The sequence below is a fragment of the Bos mutus genome, unplaced genomic scaffold, assembly GCF_027580195.1.
Source record: "Bos mutus isolate GX-2022 unplaced genomic scaffold, NWIPB_WYAK_1.1 CTG235, whole genome shotgun sequence".
NCBI classification, from domain to species: Eukaryota; Metazoa; Chordata; class Mammalia; order Artiodactyla; family Bovidae; genus Bos; species Bos mutus.
Window position 1 is genome coordinate 22,076 of NW_027219743.1, and position 16,884 is coordinate 38,959.

The 16,884-nt window shown below is 43.0% G+C and overlaps 1 long non-coding RNA gene and 1 pseudogene across 2 annotated transcripts in view; both read right to left on the minus strand.

The window, feature by feature from the left end:
* LOC138986892 (uncharacterized) overlaps positions 1-16,884 on the minus strand; it is a 132,452-nt gene that overhangs the window by 16,635 nt on the left and 98,933 nt on the right. The window contains exon 3 of one of the 2 annotated variants that reach the window (XR_011463476.1): positions 10,312-10,468. The exons of the other annotated variant lie outside the window; for it this stretch is intronic. This is a non-coding gene — a long non-coding RNA (uncharacterized lncRNA). The remainder of the gene's footprint in view (positions 1-10,311; positions 10,469-16,884) is intronic. 2 annotated transcript variants of the gene reach the window in all.
* Positions 13,621-14,948, minus strand: LOC102287280 (pyruvate dehydrogenase E1 component subunit alpha, somatic form, mitochondrial-like; annotated as a pseudogene).

A 16,884-nucleotide genomic window follows, 5' to 3' on the forward strand; every position in this document is an offset into this window, starting at 1 on the left:
AAATTTTGTGGCATTGAATGTTTCCATAAGGGCTCATGTTTAGGCTGGAATGAACTTATCCTCCTGAGGCAGCTGAACGAGCCCTTCAGTGAAATGCCTGCTATGCGCTGGGCCATGACGGCCCTGGAGCTTCCTCTGGCACACAGCATGTTACTGTCCCACGTGTGTGGATTCCATAATCTGGGCCCCTCCTTATGGATAGGAAATTGCCTAAGGGAGAGCTGAATCTGGCCTGAGCACCCACCTGGTTCCTCCTCCCCTACCCGGGCCTCAGCCAGCTATTGTTTGTCCAGAGAGAATGTGTGTCCAGAAACCTGGGGCTGCCCCGGCTTGTCTGGCATAGAGCACCTGGACCTGGTGGGGAAGCTCCATCCTACTACGGAGCCCCCATGGAACCAGGCTGGGTGGTGCTGTGGTCACACAGTGGGCAGCCTCTGGCCTGAGTGGGACTGGGGATGTGGGGCCTGACTCAGGTGGTCAGAGTAGGAAACACTCCTGGGACCCCACGGTGGGGGCAGCACTCCCTCAGACCCCATGCCTGGCAACAGAGGGAGTGGGCTTTGTTTCTGTTTGTCTGCTTTAGTTTTATTTTCCCCCTAAAAGTCACTTAGTCAATGTGTGGATAAGGACACACAGCCTTCTGGGGGTGCACAGGGGCAGTGAGGGGACAGACACTGACCAGTAAGCCCCTCAGCCCAGGGACCCTATTGCCAGTCAAGAGTCGACCAGAACAGCATCTCTGCCATCTTCCTTCAGATCTTACGCTCCTCTTTCTGGAATGTGCTGGAGTCAACCACTCTCAGGGCAAAACCAGTGCTGTACTCAGATGCCTGAGGACCGGGCTCTACTGCCCACACACCACAGCGCATTTCCATCAGCGTCCCAACAGAAGACGCCAGCGTGTCCACAGAAACACACACTCAGGATGGAAGCAGTGACATGCCTGGATTCCTCAGTCACTGTATTTTGCCAGTCAGAGCAGAGAGTGGACATTTCAAACCTACCCACTTCCCCCAAGGACCAGGTGAGACAGCCTTCCCTCTATGTGGGGCAGGCGGGTCAGGACGGCCATATGAGGGCCCCCAGGCTGCTCCGTCTGTTCCCACCTGGTCATTATGATCCCTGCGCTGCTGGCTTGCTCACTGATCAGTGTTTTCACTTGCTCTGTGGATGACAGGCCCCCAGGCCACTTCTCCATATCCAGGGAGAGTGAGATGGGCATCAACCTCAATAGTGACCACAGGGAGGGTGTGAAAGGGGGACTTGGACATCAGAGCCTCCAAGAGGCAGGAGGGAGTCTGTCCTGGGTGAGGCAGTGGGTACAGGATGGTCCAGGGAGGGCGGGATAAGGGATTACTTATGCTCCTCTGGGACAAGGAGGAGCCTGGGACAAGTGGGGTCCTGCCTGACCACAGCTTCCCAAGCCCCCTTGGCACTGAGGGACATGATCAACTGAGGCAACATGATTGCTCCTGTTGTGTTATAAGATCTTCAGAGTTCCACAGAGCTTAGAGAAGAGGAGGGCACAGACATCTGCAGAGCTTAGATAAGAGGAGGCACAGGCTTCACAAGCAGGAAGACTCGATACCACCTGGTCCTGCATGAAGAAGTCACTTAGTCCTCTGAATCCGCATTTACACATCACTGTGTGAATGAAACCACTAGACTCTAGAAGGTGTGTGACACTGTCATGTTTGCTATTTCCAAGATTTCATGTACATTTAGAAGTCTGTGTGGCTGTGAGCATGTAGAGAGAGGTTGGGAAAAAGAAGAGCCAGGAAGAACTGTTTCCATTTTGTTCATCGTGGGTGATAGGTTTCTGAGGATTCTGATGAAAAACCCACACAGCTCCTCTGAAATCTGCCTCATACAAACTGTTGCTTCATCCAAGCAATGATGCTAGTCGTGAGCTGAGGTGTTTAACTGGCTGGGCTGCGGGAAAGACATTTCACTGCAGTTACAGCTATAAAAAAACTAATTTCAGGCTCTCATGATGCAGAGAAAATGAGAAATCTGAACCGAGGTTTGGGAGTGTCTGCTAGCACGATTCCCTAAAACATTCCATTCCACAGACTCAACATCTAGATTTCACCTCCATATCAAACAGCGTGAACTTCCCATTATTCATGGTGCTGTCTGAACCAAGGTTCAAAAAAGTTTTCAGAGATCTATTACACAGTTCACTTGCTCACGTCATTAATGAAATATAAAATGTTCTGGCTTGGTACCTCACATTTTGTACAGAACAAGGTGCCAAGCTTACCACCTGGGAATTTGGGATTTTAGTTCATGAACGCACCATTCTCCATAGGACGTGATCTTTATCACTCATTCATTCAGAGCCTGTTTATATTAGTCCTAGGGACCTGACTTAGTGAAGTTGGAGATTACAAATTAGAAAATCTTTCCTACCAGACATATTTTGAGGGAAAAAGGATGAAGGATTACATTTTTTTCCTAGAAGAAAAATAGATCTGTTCACCAAATACTTATTAAATGATGTCATTGTGCTAGAATAAAAAAAAAAAAAAAAAGTTCCTTTCCATGTTGGAAGTCCAAGTCTTACATAAAGCTCTCAACAGCCTAAGAAATGGAAATCACCTACTTTTATTATACACACACAGATGTGTATGCATATTAATCATAGCTTTTACATTGAATTTTGAGTATAACCAAGGTATTTTGGCTCATCAAAGAAAACAGCAAAATTGATCAGCTACATGAGTAAAGTCTAATGAAACAGATTATATGATATCACAGTATATAAAAGTCTCAGACATAAGATTTAACTTTTCTTTCGATTGTATGGGAGTTACTGACACGTGTTATGGACTGGATGTTTTCATTCCCTCAAAATTCACCTACTGAAATTCTAACCCCTCAATGAGACAGTATTAAAATATGAGGGTCTTTGAGAAGTGATCAGCTCACCAGTGTGGAGACCCAGTGAATGGGATTAGTGCCCTCATAAAATGCTTGCTTATGAAACATTTATTAAATGCCTATCACTGGACAACCCTTGGGCTGGCACTAGCAGGTGTAAAACGACAAGATGTACATACTACTCTCAGCAGCAAGGGTCTAGAATGACCACAGTAAGTCCACACAAGATCATGAACACACTTGGTGGCTTCATGATAGGAGGTGCTGGAAGACAGAGGAAGCCTGAGGGTGGTGGCTGTGGGGCTGGTGAGGTTTGGGAGGAGACGGGGTTGTTGGGTACCAGCAGCTGCCATGTCCTGAAGGGACCACAGGCAGGAAAGGGGGAAACCAATGAAACACAGTTTACAGACATCTGTTAAGCTCCCAGACACTGCTGCCACAGAATCAGGTCCTCATGTGTCTCCCTCTATCTGATCTTTCAGTTTGCTCACCAGGACACATCTCATGGCAAGATTACTGTAAGGACAGGCTTACTTCCTAGGTCCCCTCCTTGCTCCCCATCACAGAATGTATAGCAGAGGACAACTCTGCTTTCTTTTTCTTGGAGAAAGCTTTGAGGTTTGGCTAACTCAGTCACTTTTTTTTTTCTTTTTTAGATGTGACCACTTTAAAATACTCTATTAGCAAACAGACTGATAGGAAATCTTCAAAGGACATAGTGCTAAAAGGATCAATATCAATTACAATAGCTCTAAAGGACCAGAAAGCTTCATTTAGGATATAACTGGAGTTCCCTTGAAGAGAAAGACGGAGTTGAACTTGAGAAGAAATCAAACAAGGCCATGTTTAATAGCACTGCATGACACGGTCTTTGCAACTGTCAATGCACAATAACTCCATCTATCAATATCTATTCTATAGATTTCAAGACACTTGATGCAAGGCAGAGACAACTCCTTCCCTTACATGAGAAAACATGTGACAACACGTGAAAACATAGGGTGATGCTTTAAGATAATGTCTAAAACTGGGGATGTTCACCAGACTACAGTTCAAATATACAGCCTTTCACTTGATATATTATTTAATAATATTTTAATGTACAGATCTATTCAGAAGCATACCCACAGAGGTATTATGACATGCAAATTTTACTCCCTGACTTTCTTCAAAATAGTCAGAAAATGAGAACAGCTGACAAGAGTTGAGACTAAAGACAATGTTCCCAGAGCTACAGGGATAGGAAAATAAACAACACAAAACCAAAAAAAACCACTATAATTCAAGTATTCAGTGTGGCTGGATGTAGAAAGCCAGGCAGACCTTCTCTTGAACGTGGGTCAATGTGTGTGGCTACAGGTCTCCGGGTAGCTGCTTGGTTTTCTTCAGCTTTCTTTACCTGTGAGATGGAGTCACAAAGGATGGCCAGCAGCCAGTCCTACTAGCTTCCTTTTTTTTAAAATAAAGTTTTATTGGAACATAGCATGTTCATCACCTTCTGCTACCACAGAAACTGTATGGCCTATGGAACCTGAAATATGGCCTCTCCCTCTTTAGAAAAAAGTTTGCCAATCCCTGATCTGTGGGGCTACTGCACAGACTGGAAATGATGTGACACAGTACTTGGTCCACGGCAGTTGTTTTCATTATATCAATATTCAAATAGGCAAAAGGTTAAGGTCATACAAACTAGAAAAAAAAAATGTTTCAATTGCCAAATCCTGCATCAATGAATCTTTAACCATCTTAGAAGAACCTCTTACTCTTAGAGTTCCACTCAGGAGATGGCAAAGAACCTCGGCCTGAGCTCCGCTCTACAAAAAAATGACTCAGAATTAATGAGGATTAGAAGGACAATGAGTTACCATTTCTCACTCGTCAGGCTGGCAAAAAAAATCCTCGAGTGTGACAACACGTTCTGTTGGTGAGGCTCTGGGGAAATAACTGCTGAAACTGCTGCCAAAATTTTAGGGAGAGAAACTTGGCAATGTTCATCAAAATTCCACAAGAATTTACTCTTTGATTGTACTCAGTAATCTAATCTACCCCTAGAATACCTGGCAAAAAATGCAGGCGTACACAAGTTTTTCATTACAAGAGCCAAAGGCTGGAAAATGCCTAAATGTCCACCCTCAGGACAGATGGTGGATGCCAGGTCCAGAATTCTAAATGGGCTTGGTACCTCCCACTGTGCTAGAAGGACAGAAAAGAGAAAAGACGAGGCAGCCATCAACAATGGACAAGAAGTCACCATGAAACTGTCCCCAGCTGCCAAAGAGGAGCAATTTGAGTTTATGTGAATCAGAGGGTAGACTGACAAGGTAAACCAAGCCACAAACAGACACTCCAGACAATTAACTGGTGCTGCAAGACAGAGGAACTGGTTTCCTCAGAAGCTAGTGACAGGAAGAGAAACCCAGCGAAGCTGGGAAAGAATCGGGGGACACAATCTCAATACAGAGGTCGAGATGTGGCAAAGGAAAAGAATCGGTGGTGACAGTGGTAACTGGTCCTACAGTGGTGACCATTTCGTGACGTATAAAAATATCAAATCAATATGCTGTATACCTGAAAGTAATATAATATTGTATGTAATTATAACTCAGTAAAAATTTAAAAAAATTTAAAGCTGAAAAAAATTTTTATAGTAAGTGTGGACTTTAGAAGCATGCTGAGATCAGGAAGTGTAAGCACTGACTGGTATTAGATGGTGCTAGGGACTGGCTGGTACTTGTATTCAGTACCAGTGTAGCATCATGATTCTGCAAGAGAACATCCAATTATTCACAGATGTACACTGACTTAGGGAGGATGACACAATATCTGAGGTTCTCTTTACAATATTTCAGTCCCATCCCACCCCCACCCCCCGCCAAAAAAAAATGCACAAAGCAAGTATGGTAATGTTTTCCTAAAGCCAGGAGACAAATACCTGATGTTCAACTTGCTGTCCTCTCTCCTTTGACAAGAACTTTGGGTCTTGAAACACTTCTGTAAGTCTACAATAAACCCTGGTTTAGGGACAGAGTGAATAAACAAGCGGGCTTTCCTGGTGGCCCAGTGGTACCCTCCTGCCAATGCAAGAGACATGGTTTTGATCCCTGGGTAAGGAAGATCCCCTGGAGAAGGGAATGGCTACCCACTCCAGCATTCTTGCCTGGGAAATCCCATGGACAGAGGAGTCTGTCAGGCTATGGTCCATGGGGTCGCAAAGAGTCAGACACAGCTTAGCGACTAAAACAACAACAACAACAGCTTCTTTGTTTATCTTTGACATTTGTTGATACACAAAAGAAGAATCAAGAGAAAGATGCTTTGGGGAAGGTCTCACACACATGAAGCTGCTTGTGATATTTCAGCCTGAAATCTGGTCCACCAGAACTGCCTGCCCCAAACCATCTTCATACAATAACCTCAAGGACCAAGCACGAGAACTCACTGAGAGATCAACAGTGATAGTGTTGATGGCATGGACGAGTATGTAGAAAAATAAACAGACTTTTGAGTCAATCACAAATGGTACCAGAAATGCCATCACAGTCAGCCTGGTGATGAGGTATCTGTTCTTACTCACTACTGGAGAAATAATGCATTTTAAGGTATTTTATTATTCCATTCATATGCTCTAAACACTCCATCAGCTTGACTGATACACATAAAGACACATTTTGAAAAATGAGTAATACTCCCCTGTTAAATATAATGAAAGAGTAGCACATTGTAAGCTGTACTCTCCAGAATTCAACTCTTAACTTCATGTGGAAAAGCTGGAGGGCCAGTGACATTCCAATCACTGGACACCATGGCCTTACCTCCTCAATGCGCAGGATTTACATTTACTTTTTAAGCTAAACATTTTAGTCAGAAGTCTTTTGAATGCAAAAATGCTATTATGATGAAAGTTTAGTTCAGTTCAGTCACTCACTTGTGTCTGACTCCTTGAGACCCCATGAATCACAACACGCCAGGCCTCCCTGTCCATCACCAACTCCCGGAGTTCACCCAGACTCACGTCCATCGAGTCAGTGATGCCATCCAGCCATCTCATCCTCTGTCATCCCCTTCTCCTCCTGCCCCCAATCCCTCCCAGCGTCAGAGTCTTTTCCAATCAGTCAACTCTTCACATGAGGTGGCCAAAGTACTGGAGTTTCAGCTTTAGCATCATCTCTTCCAAAGAAATCCCAGGACTGATGTCCTTCAGAATGGACTGGTTGGATCTCCTTGCAGTCCAAGAGACTCTCAAGAGTCTTCTCCAACACCACAGTTCAAAAGCATCAATTCTTCGGCGCTCAGCTTTCTTCACAGTCCAACTCCCACATCCATACGTGACCACTGGAAAAACCATAGCCTTGACTAGACAGACCTTTGTTGGCAAAGTAGTGTCTCTGCTTTTTAATATGCTATCTAGGTTGGCCATAACTTTCCTTCCAAGGAGTAAGCATCTTTTAATTTCATGGCTGCAGTCACCATCTGCAGTGATTTTGGAGCCCCCAAAAATAAAGTCTGACAGTATTTCCACTGTTTCCCCATCTATTTCCCATGAAGTGATGGGACCAGATGCCACGATCTTCGTTTTCTGAATGTTGAGCTTTAAGCCAACTTTTTCACTCTCCTCTTTCACTTTCGTCAAGAGACTTTTGAGTTCCTCTTCACTTTCTGCCATAAGGGTGGTGTCATCTGCATATCTGAGGTTATTGATATTTCTCCCGGCAATCTTGATTCCAGCTTGTGCTTCTTCCAGCACAGCGTTTCTCATGATGTACTCTGCATATAAGTTAAATAAGCAGGGTGACAATATACAGCCTTGACATACTCCTTTTCCTATCTGGAACCAGTCTGTTGTTCCATGTCCAGTTCTAACTGTTGCTTCCTGACCTGCATACAGATTTCTCAAGAGGCAGGTCAGGTGGTCTGGTATTCCCATCTCTTTCAGAATTTTCACAGTTTATTGTGATCCACAGAATCAATAAAGCAGAAAATGAAAGTGAAGTCTCTCAGTTGTATCCGACTCTTAGCGACCCCATGGACTGCAGTCTACCAGGCTCCTCCATCCATGGGATTTTCCAGGCCAGAGTACTGGAGTTGGGTGCCATTGCCTTCTCCGACATTTCTAGGTTACCACTGTCTTTATTTCAACATTGTCAAGTAATAATCATGACTTGTGCTGATATTATAAAGATACATAAATATTGCAGTGAACTGTCATTGTGTTCTTCTTACAAATCAAGGATATTTCTACTGAAACCTTACAACCAACTTCTGTCTTACTTTAATACATGGAAAGATTAAATGATCACTTACATCATGGCAACCTCCAGGATATTTCACAGCAATGCCAAACATCTCCACTTAGATGTTCATTGTACATTTTACACTACAGTATCCTTCATCTTCTAATGGAGAATAGATAGAAATGGTTGCAACACAATATAAAAAGGCTAATCTTTAATAAACCATAAAAAACCCATGTTTGCAAACACACTAGAAAGAAAGCACAGTATGGATTATTTGAGTGCCGAATTACATTTACTTCAAATAATCTCAAATCATGTCATTATTAACAAGCATACATACATTGCTAAGAATTGTAACTTTCTAACCATCAACCCTCATCTCATGATTCATGCTAATATATCCATTTTCTATGTGTTTTAACTATGGAGTACTCCCTACAGTCATTCTCCTTTAGAGAAACTTCTCAAAACAAGTTTGATGAAATGCCTTCTAGTATGCAATCTCTGATATTTACATCGATTTAACTTTTGATTAAATACCTTTCTACATATTTGTTACATCATTTCTATATGTTTCTTGTATAAACTCTTGTGTTTTCTGATGCATGTTTAGGGCAAACCTCTTCTATCACTTGTTCCATTACTAGGGTTTCTCTCCAGTGTGTATTCTCAGATGTTTAGTGAGCCAACCACTATGACTAAAGGCTTTGCCGCATTCTGTACATTTATAAGGCTTCTCTCCAGGATGAACTCACAAATGTGTAGTAAGAATTGAGTTCCGATTAAAGGTTTTGCCAAATTCTGTACATTTATACAGTCTCTCCCCAGTATGGATTCACTGTTGTTTAGTAAGACTGGAACCCTCAACGAAGGCCTTGCCACATTCTGTACATTTATAACATCTCTGCCCCATATGAATTCAGTGATGTTGAGTAAGATCTGAGCACTGAATAAAGGCTTTGTTAAAATCTTTACATTTATAAGGCTTCTCTCCAGTATGAATTTGCTGATGTCCAGTAAAATGTGAGAGACGATGAAATGCTTTGTTACATTCTTTACATTAATAAGGTTTCTCTCTAGTATGAATTCGCTAGTGATAGGTTAGTTGTGAGTAACAGATAAAGGCTTTGCTACATTTTGTACATTTATAAGTGTACATTTATAAATGTAATGGAGAAGGCAATTGCACCCCACTCCAGCACTCTTGCCTGGAAAATCCCATGGACGGAGGAGCCTGGTTGGCTGCAGTCCATGGCGTCTCAAAGAGTTGGACATGACTGAGCGACTTCCCTTTCACTTTTCACTTTCATGCATTGCAGAAGGAAATGGCAACCCACTCCAGTGTTCTTGCCTGGAGAATCCCAGGGACGGTGGAGCCTGGTGGGCTGCTGTCTATGGGGTCGCACAGAGTCGGACACGACTGAAGCAACTTAGCAGTAGCAGCAGCAGTACATTTATAAGGTCTCTCTCCAGTATGAAGAATAAAGCAGAAATAGATGTTTTTCTGGAACTCTCTTGCTTTTTTGATGATCCAGCAGGTGTTGGCAATTTGACCTCTGGTACACCAAGGGACTTGCAAATGGTAATGAGTGAGGAAACCACCAGGTGATGGAGTCCATTCCCCTGGAGGCCGGCTGATCTCAGGGGGCATTCTTTTGGTTGTTAGCCTCTGGGACCTCCTGCACCAAGTTCTCCCACAATCACTCGTTCTTCCACCTGTTAGCTTCCTGCACAGAGCCCTCCCACAGTCCCTCTAGGAAAACAATACATGTGACTTGGAAATAAGGCCTACCTTCTAGCCCACGGGACTCTGCCCTGTCCTTTCCTTTCACCTCTCTTTCAAGGAAGCCCAATTTAGCTCCAAACTGATTGAGCATCAGCCATGAACAGTCACTGCCTCCAGCTTCACACTAGTGTAGACTCAGAGCCTCAGTCTGGGGTGTCTACACACTCCGGGGAGTGGTCCATGTACAGACTAAAGACCATCCGCATATTTCATCGAGCTGTGTTCACATCTGCTCTTGGCGGGCATGAGATGTCCAGCTTTGCTGGCTTGGAGTCTTCCTGTCCCGCTGGCCCAGCAGGAGAGACAATTTGTATTGTTACCATCTTCTTCCCTTGGGGAACATGCACAGGTGACCATGACTAACTGCCTCGTGACCTGGTGTGTTTATCTCCCCAGCCCCATGCTTACCTCTCTGGCTGCAGGGCTGTGGGCAGCCATCGGCCAGCCCTGATTCTCTTTGTTCTCTGTACTCTTGAGTCCTGGACACGAAGTCATCCACACAGGGGGCTAACAGGCAGAGACACAGACTGTCCTCAACTTCTCTCCCCAGAAAGAGCCCAGCACACTGTGGAAAACCAGCCTTTTTGTTAATTTTTCATCCAATGACTCCCATGGTATTTTTTCACCTACCTAGGAAACTAGCAAGAAGACAATAAAATTTCTCTCTGTAGATGGTACATGCCTGTCTGTCCCTTTGGCTCAGGCCCGAGATGTGATGTTTAGACCTTCATTGGTCATTTAAGTTGTAACAGACACAGTCACCTCAGGTGTTCCTTATCACAAGACCCTGCTGTGTGCACCCTGGTACTTGCAATCACCTTATTTATTTCTCTTATTACCTGATTCTCTCTCTCACAAACACAAGCACACGAGTATAAGGATCCTGTTTGCCCTGCTTGTGATCGCTATATTTCTGATGCATAAAAGAATGCTTAGCAGGTAGTTAGCACAGAACAAGTATTGGCTGAATGAATGCAAAGATGAAGGAATGTCACAGGTGAACTCAAGAAGTCCTATGTTAATTTACAGTGGTTGACACAGGGTGAAGGACTGAGGGGAGGAGAACATTAGCACATGACAATGAAGTGTCTCTGCAGAGTTCAACTCCTTGAGCTCAAAAAATTACCTAGTGTTAGCCTACTGGCCTGCATCCACACCCCAACATCTGCCGTGAAATAGAGAAGCCAAATTAACAAATCCTCCATCCCATCACTTTCAAAGTCATTCATCTTTTCCTTCCTTCCTTCCTCCTTAACTTCCTTTCTCTCTATTTCACATACACACAGATCTCAAGATGTGTCCCTTTCAGTTTCATAGATTACTTTTCTATTGAGCACATCTTCTTAGTATGAAGATCCTCCCCTAATGGTTTAGAAAGTGATTTTAAAGTATCTTTCTTTTTTACTACATTACCTTTTTTTTTTTTCATTTTAACCAGGACTTATATCATTTAGAAGATAAAATATGCCCACAGATTTTAAAAATGTCCTCAGAAATGAAATGGCAAATTGAATCCCCAGACTTAGTTCTAATAGACCCATTTATTAAGGAAAATCAACACATCTAGCTTCCCTAGGTTACACGTTTTTTGCATTAAAGCTTTAAGTCACTTGTCTAGGCTGCATACAGTGAGATGCATAGATGTTAAAAGTAAAGTGCAATGAGTTTTGGCAAATGTTTGCATGGGTGAAACCATTGCAACAAGACCCAAAATGTTCTTCATGTCCTTTTCAGCCAGTTCTCACCTTTAGAGAAATCTAAGAATCTCAAAGAACCCCAAGGGCAATAAAACAAAGGAAAGTCACCCTGGGATACATCACAGCCAGACTACTGAAAGTCTAAGAGAAGAGAAAAAGCTTAAAAGAGCCAGAAATAAATAACATATTATGTAAAAGTGGATAATGACAAGATACATGACTGACATCATCTAAAAACTATGGAACCAGAAGAAGCTGGAATGACATATTCATGGTGCTGAAACAGAAAAGTTCTTCAACCAAAAATTCTGTACCTAGTGAAGCTGTCCTTCAAAAATGAAGGCAAGCATAAAAGCCATTTTAAGGCAAAAAGTGAGAGGATTTGCAATCAACAGATTTTCTGTGTAAGGAGTGCAGAAAGAAGTTATTTAGGGAAGGAAAATCACACAAAAGGCAACTCAGATCTATAGGACCCCAAATTATGCAGAAATAGCAAATACAGGAGTGAATATAACCTACCCCAGCCCTCCTCCCCAGCAGAGTTCCCCAGTCCCTGACTGCATTCAGAGGCACAGCTTCCTCCTCACCTGGCAGGTGTGGAACATATTTGACAAGTGGCCAATACCTGCATATACAGAAGAACATGTAAACCCAGGTCTCCTGTTACCCACAGCTTTCCCAGCCACCACCGAGTAGGCATCATACTCCCTGAATCTAGAAATGCTCCCTTCAGAAAAGGACTCCTTTTTCAAACCAGCTACAAAATGACCAAACTCGCTTTGCCTTCTGAGGCTGCAATGTGTTTAGCCATGGGGATGACCTGTGCTGGTCACTGAGTTGCTGTCCCTGCACTGGGATGGGCAGCCACACTAGGGCACTGGCATCTAGCCAACTGAGAGATGTCACAGCAATTCTCAAACATAGGCCTGGGACTTCCTTGGTGGTTCAGTGGTTAAGACTCCAAGCTTGCATTGCAGAGTCACAGGTTCAATCCCTGATCAGGGAACTAAGATCCCAGATGCCTCAAAGTGTGGCCAAAAAGTAATAAAAAGAAAACAAACACAGGCCTACCTCTTCAGGAGGTCATTCCACCAGTGACTACTTAACTCTTGCGATGGCCCCCTTCCTGGCTGCCTGCATGTTTCATGCCTGATGATGACCACTCCAGTCCTGGAACTGCCTGCCCATGCACATCTGTCTTTGCATACCTCCATCTCTCTCTGATACACTGGCTTTTGACCTTTGGTAACTGAAACCTCTGGACAACTAGCTAGCTCTGACTGTTGAGTTTCCACATTGCTTTTGTGGCTCAGAGTTCCATCATTCACACAGCCCTTAATCATTCCCCATGCATTCTAACTCTTGATGGCTGCACACTTTATGTCAGCAATATATTGGCTGACGTGGTGACAAAGGTAAACAACACAAGGTCCCTTCACTGGAAGCTTTCCTGTTTCCCAGGGGGTAAGGGGATAGCTGATTGACTTAAGTATCAGAGAGGGTGACGAGGTGTTCTAGAGGCTTAAAGTGAGAGTCGCTCAGTCGTGTCCAACTCTTTGTGACCCCATGGACTATATAGTCCTTGGAATTCTCCTAGCAAGAATACTGGAGGGGGTAGCCTTTACCTTCTCCAGGGGATCTTCCCAACCCAGGGATCAAACCCAGGTCTCCCACATTGCAGGCGGATTCTTTACCAGCTGAGCCATAAGGGAAGCCCTTAGTAACTAAAGTATGTGTTAAAACTAGTATACAACTAAATCAAATAAAACTATTTTAAAGAAATAATTTGGAGGGTTAAGCAAACTATTACCTATTTTAGACCTATATAACTAAAATAACCTTAGGTGTGCAATCACCTCTTTTAGTGCAACATTGTACAAACCACATGCAAACACTATCTTAATCTACACACCTTCTCTGTATGAGTTTTCTTCCTTGACAAAATTGAGAACACAAAGCATTCCTTACAGTTGCTGCCAAATATGCTGAAGGTGTACATATCTCGCCTTAACTGATGGACTTAAAACTCGATCCACTGGTTTGCACCCTAGACTTCAAAAGGTCGATCATTGCAGTAGATGTGATAGCTGAGTTCTTCCAAAGGTGGTTCAGCATCAGCGGTAGGAAACTGGGCAGCATGCTCAATTTCTTTTCTCACTTCCACATCAATGTCCTTTAATTTTTCAACAATGGCATGATTGCTATTCACCATCCTGTCCTTGAGGAGCATGATAGGGTCACTCTTACTTCTAACCTCCTGAATCTCTTCTCGGGTATGGTAACTCACTCCAGGATCACTCATGCTGTGTTCGTGGTAGCAGTAAGTCTGCAGCTCCATCAGTATAGGCCCTTTTTCAGATCTACAATAGCAGCTGCACATTTTGTGGCCTTCTAAACACACAGGATATCCATTCCATCTACCCTCAGCTCAGGAATAAAGTCACCTCTCTTGTAGTAATCAGTGCTGGCTGCTGCTCTCTCTACAGATGTTCCCATCCCATACTGGTTATTCTCAAAGATGAAAATATAAGGCAATTTCCACAAAGCTTCCATATTTTAAGCTTCAAAGATCTGACCCTGATTAGCAGTACCATCGCCATACAAAGTCAAACAGACCTCATCTTTTCCATTATACTTACAGGCCAGAGCAATCCCAGCTCCCAGGGGTACCTGAGTTCCCATGATATCATTGCCTCCATAGAAATTCTTGGCATACATATGATATGCATCAATCCTCCTTTTCCTTTAGCACAACCACCTCTTCATCCTGTAAGCTCTGTGAGAATCTCCTGGACAGAGAGTCCACGAGTAAAGGTAAAGCCATGAGCCTGGTACTCTGTGATCAGATGGTCTGTGGTGTTGATGCCGGCCTCCAGGCCTATATAACAAGCTTCCTGACTATCACACAAGTGACAGAAACCACAAATAATGTTCTGTTTATACAGCTGATCTGCTTTTAACTCCATTTGGCGAACAGCCTGCAACATCCTGTAGTATTTGAGTCCATCCTCCCTGGTAAGCACTATAGTGACAGGAGGGCCCTCTTCCAGCCAGTGAAGATCACATTTCTTAATTTCAAAAGTAGCATCATTTGCAAAATGACGGGATGCCACCAGCACTCTACTTGCCGGCTTCTGGACGACACCCAACAACATGTGAAGAGCAGTGAGCATCTTCCTCATGGAGCACAGGCAGTGGCTGTAGCTGCAAACCCCCAACGAGCCGAACACTATGGCCCAGGTGAGTCCAAGTCTCCTTTTCTAGAGGCTTAAGGCTTGAACAAATGTGCAGCTTTTCACGAGTAATTAAAGATTATCAGATAAACCAGAGAAAGACAAATACTGTATAGTATCACTTATATGTGGGATCTGAGAAAATACAACAAACTACTGAATATGACAAATAAAGTAGCAGAGTCACAGATAGAGATCAAACTAGTGGTTAACACTGGGCAGAGGGAGGGGTAAAATAGGGATCAGGGGGAATAAAGCTATTAAGGGATTAAATGAAACTGTTATCAGACACAAGTCCGTGTGCCCAACACACAGTGAGACCAAACCAAAACGCTGAAGTTTGGAGCAGAAAAGATGTATTGCAGGGCTCTGCAAGGAGGCATAAATGCATGCTAATTCTATTCATTTTGCAGTGTATTTATATTTATATACATTTAAATATCTCTTTTCCATTGCTACTGAATTCCTTATTACCACATATATTTGGATAATGTTTATTTTAAAAATGCTAGTAATTGTGCTTTATGCTCATATATTAGAATTAGGATTCTACTTTAAGTAAAACTGAACACTTTGCAATGGGTGTTCCTATTTCTTTTCTATCATTTATTTTCTGTCATTCAGATGCTATAACTGCATAAGGAAGGGGACCCCATCCCAAGGCCTTCGAGGGAGCAGCCCCCTCCCCAAATTGCAGTTAGGTGCTCTTTGACTTGTATCTCCAAGAAAAGTTAAATCCACAATCCTCGAGAGAGAGAGAGAGATATATATATATATATATATGTTCATAAAATATATATATATATATATAAACATGAATATAACAAGTTCATTACCAATGGTTTCATTATTCTTGTTCTTTCGCAAAAGGAAAAAAAAAAAAAGAAGTTCCAGGGGAGACATTAGAGGGCTTCGCTCCATTCTTGAAGGTAAAATATTTTCAAGAGTGTATAAATCTGAATGATTGTTCCTTAGAATTTCAGAACATCCTTTCAGCATCTTCTTCAAATTCATTAAGGGCTTCATGGTGACATCTAACTATCAGCTCAAAATGTCCACTCACAGCGTCTACTGATCAGGTTTTCTCAGGTACAACAGGTTCATGAACAAGTGTCCAGGGGTGGTCTGCTTCCTCAGCACAGAGCTCAGTCCTGGCAAGATCCCATCTCTCATCTCCAGACACCGTGAAAAGCCTATTACACATCTCTAGAGTCTAACAACTTTCAATTAAGCTTGATTTCTATTTAATAATTAGACAGATGTGAATACTTCTGTGAGCAGTTTAAATATACATTTTTGATTTTCATGAGACACTCCAGGATGACAGTCCAGTTGGTGTTTTAGGTTGATGTTTTTATATTCTTCATTATGGCACCCCACTCCAGTACTCTAGCCTGGAAAATCCCACAGATAGAGGAGCCTGGTAGGCTGTAGTCCATGGGGTCGCTAAGAGCCGGGCACGACTGAGTGACTTCACTTTCACTTTCATGCATTGGAGAAGGAAATGGCAACCCACTCTAGTGTTCTTGCATGGAGAATCCCAGGGATGGCAGAGCCTGGTGGGCTTCCGTCTGTGGGGTCACACAAAGTCGGACACGACTGAAGCAACTTAGCAGTAGCAGTAGCATATGACGCTATGGACAGAGGAGCCTGGTGGGCTACAGTTGATAGGGTTGCAAAGACTGGGGTACAACTGAGCGACTAACACACACACACACACACACGCACATGAAAACATCTTTAAACCAGAAAGTAGACAGCCATTGTTTTCTACTTGTTAGTTTATAAACAAATATAATATTTGTCCTTCCATTATATTGGTTATCAATATTCTTTTAAAACATTAGGTTATTCATACATTCTAAATTTTCTGATCAAATCTTTTATTTGTTAATTATCCATTTGAAAAGTATGTGACATAATAATGGCCCCCAAAGATGTCCACACTCTATAATCTCTATCTAATCCCCAGAAGCTAAGAGCATATTTCCTAATATGGCCAGGCCTCGTGCTGGGCAAAATGTCCTCACTTTCCTGCCTGAGACACAGAT